The sequence below is a fragment of the Ornithorhynchus anatinus genome, chromosome 1 (genome assembly GCF_004115215.2).
Source record: "Ornithorhynchus anatinus isolate Pmale09 chromosome 1, mOrnAna1.pri.v4, whole genome shotgun sequence".
Taxonomy (NCBI): Eukaryota; Metazoa; Chordata; class Mammalia; order Monotremata; family Ornithorhynchidae; genus Ornithorhynchus; species Ornithorhynchus anatinus.
Genome location: NC_041728.1, coordinates 95,505,167 through 95,510,372, shown reverse-complemented (window position 1 = coordinate 95,510,372; position 5,206 = coordinate 95,505,167). Strand labels below are relative to the sequence as shown.

The 5,206-nt window shown below is 43.6% G+C and overlaps 1 non-coding gene across 1 annotated transcript; it reads right to left on the bottom strand.

The window, feature by feature from the left end:
* Positions 1–1,792: 1,792 nt before the first annotated feature.
* On the bottom strand, positions 1,793–1,930 carry LOC114817314. Its single transcript, XR_003765176.1, has one exon. It is a non-coding gene; the product is annotated as a small nucleolar RNA SNORA7 (small nucleolar RNA).
* Positions 1,931–5,206: the final 3,276 nt, after the last annotated feature.

Here is a 5,206-nt window from a genome sequence, read left to right as displayed (position 1 = left end):
GAGGAACTGGATTCTAATACTGGTTCTGCAATCTGTCTGCTGTGTGACCTTGGGCAAGTCACTTAACTTCTCTGTTAAGTTTCCTCATATGAAAAATGGGAAATCTATGCCTTTTTCTCCTCCCTCTGCGTGGCTCAATGGAAAGAGCCTGGGCTTCGGAGTCAGAGGTCATGGGTTCGATTACCGGCTCTGCCACTTGTCAGCTGTGTGACTGTGGGCAAGTGACTTCACTTTTCTGTGCCTCAATTACCTCATCTGTAAAATGGGGATCAACTGTGAGCCTCATGTGGGACGACCTGATTACCCTGTATCTTCCCCAGCTCTTAGAACAGTGCTCCGCACATAGTAAGTGCTTGACAAATACCAACATTATTATTATGTAGGATGGGGACTGTAAACAGCCTGATTAGCTTGTATCGATTCCAGCACTTAGAAAAGTTCTTGAAATCTAGTAAGTGCTAAACAAATACCATAATAATGATAATCATCCCCATTTTACAGATGAAGAAATTGAGGCTGAGAGAATATCTACAGTAAACCAATAGCTGAACTTCTGGTGTCCTGACTACCAGCCTCACTAACCATCTGGCCCCATGTCCTCTAAATGACAATATCTTAAAAGGACTTTCCTTTTGAAAGCTTACATATATGAGCAAATTATATAATCTTTGCAAATCTCTTAGGAAGTTGGTGATTAGTACCACAAGAAGTCCCCAGAGAGGTGGTGAAATTCCTTTCCTATTTATGCTTGCAACTACCTAAGCACTTAAATACTCACAACCCCCCACAGCACTTAGGTACACATTTTATATATTCCTACTACTTCCTCCTGCTATCTCTGATATACTATAGGCTGTTTTTTTTTCCCCAACAGATAGTAAATTCACTGAGGGCAGGGAGTCGTGGCCACTAATTTTATTGAACTTTTCCAGGTGTCTAGTACAATGCTCTGCACATACTAAGCGCTCAATGAATATGAATGATTGATTGATTGATTGAATGAATGACTGTTGCTCTAAGCAGGATGCAATGAAGCAGTGTGACCTAGTGGAAAGAGCTCAGGCCTGAGAATCAGAGGACCTGGCTTTTAGTCCTGGCTCTTCCACTTGTCTACTGTGTTACCTTGGGCAAGTCACTTCACTTCTCTGGGCCTCAGTTACCTCATTTGTAAAATGGGAATTAAGACTGTGAGCCCTATGAAGGACTGGGACTGTATTCAACCCCATTATCTTATATCCCCAATCCCCAACCCAATCCCCAGTGCTTAGTACAGTACCTGGCACATAGTAAGTGTTTTAACAAATACTTTAAAAAACAAAAGGAACAACAACAAAAAACCCTTCAGTTCATCCTGGAGTCATTGGGGTGGAGATACTTTTCAACCTTAAAACCTCCTATTATTCAGTGGAGAAAACTGAGTGATGGAAGAAAAATAATTTGTATAAGTTTGTATAAGTAAGATCTGAGCTTGGCGAAATAAAAATGGAGCCTTTCATAAAAGTAGAGAATGGGGTCACTCTGATATTGTTTCTTTGTCTCACACCCCCTCCCTCCACAAATCTGTCCTCATCCCTTTGGACTAAATCTAATTTGTCCAACCCAAAGCGATGCCATAGGCATATCTCCCCCAGAACGCCCCACTCCATCTGCAATTATTCTGGTAGTGTATCCACGGAGTTTTCTTGGGAAAAATACGACAGTGGTTGACCACTGCCTCCTTCCACGCAGTAAACCTCAGTCTCCACCCTTGACTCTGTCCCATGCCACTGCTGCCCAGCACAGGTGAATTTTGACTTGTAATAGATTGCCTTCCACTTGCTAGCCACTGCCCAAGCTAGGAATGGAAAGGACAGGCCTCTGCTTGACTCTCCCTCCCATAGTCAAGACTGGTAGAGTACTGGAAACTCTCCAGGAATGACCCTGAGAGGTGCTCTATCCCTTAGGAAATTGATATTCACACAGCCCCTAGCAGCACAGCACATAAGTACTTATCTATATACACTCTCCTTCCCTCATCAGTAATTTATTTTCATGTCTATTCTTCCCTTTCAACTGTGAGGTTTTTGTGGGGGAGGGAGAACAACAAATCTACCAAGTCTGTTGTTGTGTGTTCTCTCAAGCTCCTAGTACAGTGCTCTGGACAGAGTAAACATTCAAGAAATATTATGGATTGATAGAATGATTGCTGGAGGCCTTCATCTTTGACCAACACCAAACCAGTACCACGTAGGGAAGAACTGCCAACCCTGCAAACACTGGTGATGGGATCCGAGTCTGTGCCACTGGCACGAAGATCACAGCTGCTTCAAGGTCAGAAATCCACCTCTCCAGACTGTCAGCCATGACTAGGCCAGCTCATGGAATGGACAGTGGCTTTGGAGAATGTCTTGGGGCTTACTGTTTAGGGTGCGGGCTGAGCCACTGGGAGGAGGAATAGCATGGTGTAGTGGATTGAGCACGGGCCTAGGAGTCAGAAGGTCATAGGTTCTAATTCTGGCTCTACCACTTGTCTGCTGTGTGGCCTTGGGCAAGTCACTTCACTTCTCTGTGCCTCAGTTACCTCATCTGTAAAATGGGGGTGAAGACTGAACACCATGTGGGACAGGGACTGTGTCCAACCCCATTTACTTGCATTCATCCCAGCACTTAGTACAGTGCCTGGCACATAGTAAGCACTTAGTAAATATCATAACTGTTATTGTTGTTGCTATTGTTGCTATAAGTGATGAGCTTATTGTGGGCAGGGAATGTGTCTGTTGTTATATTGTGCTCTCCCAATTGCTTAGTACAGTGCTTTGCACAGCACACATTGCTCAATAATTACGATTAAATGAATGAAGGATGAATGAATGAACCTCAGAGAAGCAGCGTGGTTCAGTGGAAAGAGAACGGGCTTGGGAGTCAGAGGTCATGGGTTCGAATTCTGACTCTGCCACTTGTCAACTGTGTGACTGTGGGCAAGTCATTTAACATCTCTGTGCCTCAGTTACCTCAAATGGGGATTAAGACTGTGAGCCTCATGTGGGACAACCTGATTACCTTGTATCTACCCCAGTGCTTAGAACAGTGTTCCACATAGTAAGTGCTTAACAAATACCAACATTATTATTATTATTTTTACAGTGACCCAATATACTGTCTTTCTTTAAAATATACAAGGGACAGAGCCCCTGCAAACTGAGAACTACTGGCATTAATCAGTAACCTGGGCCTCTGAATGGGCGCTTGAGCCAATCAGTTAATCAATAGTATTTATTGAGCATCTACTGTATGCAGAGCATTGCATTACTGTGTACAGAGCACTTTGTTGGATGATTGGATCCAGATGCTAGGGCAGTGGGCACTGGTGAGATGAATAAGAGCAAGAGATAATTTACTGTGAATAGCCATTCAAGCACTAGAGTTGAAGACCTGAACAAGAAGCTCAGTCAAAACTTCCCAATGTAATCCGAACCACCGAACGCAGACCCAAAATCCTATCCCACAATCACACGAAACATTAATTAGATTTCCCTAGTGCAGTGTCAGGTTCTCTGAATGAACTTGCCTTTGGACCAGTAGCAAATAAATATTGATAGATGAGGAGGGATGCCTGCGTTTGTGAGTGCATTTTGAACGTTTCCCCATCACCTTGGATTGTATTCTCAGCTCTCTTGGGTAGCCCGGATTTTTGCCTGAATTTCTTTGAATGTCCTTCAGATTAACTTTCAGAAAACCCACATCAATGTTGGCAGTTGGCAGTGTAGAAAAAAGATGACTCCTGTAGCTTGCAGTCTACGGTCTCCTGATTACAGATACAAATGAGACTCCTTTTGTCATTCAATTAAACCAACTCCATATTTATCATACAATGGGATGACCCTTTTCTACATGTCCCAGAAAGTGAAATCTCAAAATCCCCAGTGCATGCTCCAAAACACCATCATTACCGCACCCGTGTTGGCCCATTACATCATGGTATTGAATGTACAGCTATTTTGTCAGTCTTTTAACACGAGTTTATGTTTTTCCGACCTTAGAGCTACAGGTCGTTTTTTACATTTGCGATTGGGAGCAGATGTGTCTGATCCCTATCGAATTCTACTGAAAAACGGCAAGGTTGCAGGAGGTCAAATGCAGAATGCCTTTCAATCTCCATTATTATTTCCTCCACTCACTGGTCACAGCAGGAGTACCACATTCATTAATGCTTGCCTTCAGGATATTCACATTGAGCACGGTTTCCAGCAGATCTTTGACCCTGTGCCTTTGGCCACTCTCCTTGTGGTGTTTCTAGGAGCCAGTTTTGGGGAGAGACGCGTTTCTAGATGTCTGAGTTATAGCGTGCCTTTCTCCACCCCTGTACTCTACACAGATGTTTTTAGGCAGTCAGGCAAGTGTGAGTCTGGCTGGCAAAGGTGGACTGATTTCTAAGTGTGTTCAACTGATGAACTGGGATAATGAGGTATAAGTGATTAATGCTTGGGGTCTCACCAGAAGAAAACAAGAAGACGGGCTTCATTCGGGGGTCTCATCCATCATCTCCGGTGATGCAATAACTCACCTGGTAACTCTGGTTTTCCTACGCAACATTTACAGGGAAAACTCATCTGTAACTTTACTAAAATATGAGCCGTTTCAACAATATTATTCTATGAGAGGCACCGGTCCTTTTCATGCTCAAGTTAGATCTACCTGTCTTGGGTGCAAAGGGAATAACTTTTGCATAAACATTCCAGGAACTTATTGCTGTGATTTTTATGAGAAATTATAACAGCCTTCATCTCCCAAAGGATGGGGAGGGTGTGGGGAGGGAACACAGGGGAGAATTAATTAGCGTTATATTAGATACCAAGCAAAATGGCCATTTCGCCTTTTCTTTCAATACATTCCGTCGCGGTTCAGGCATCTGTAACTGTAGCACCTCTAACTGCAACTTTCTCTTTTTCTCAGAGTCTCCTGAATTCCTTAAGTGAAAAAGAAACAGGGCAAAGGAGACAGCAGGAAAACATTTCCAACTGGGAAAGGCAACGAGGGTACAGGTGATATCATAGGAGAGAAGTTTTCTGGCTGGCAAGAACACTAATACCTTGCAGACAGACCTGACAACTGGCTCTAATATCGTGGGCAGCAGAGCCGCTCTTCATCTCTCCCCTTCAAAATGGGTGAGTTGCTGCGGAAGCTATTGAAAAGGAGCCCCAGTAGAGCCTGCCAACTTCAAAGCTAT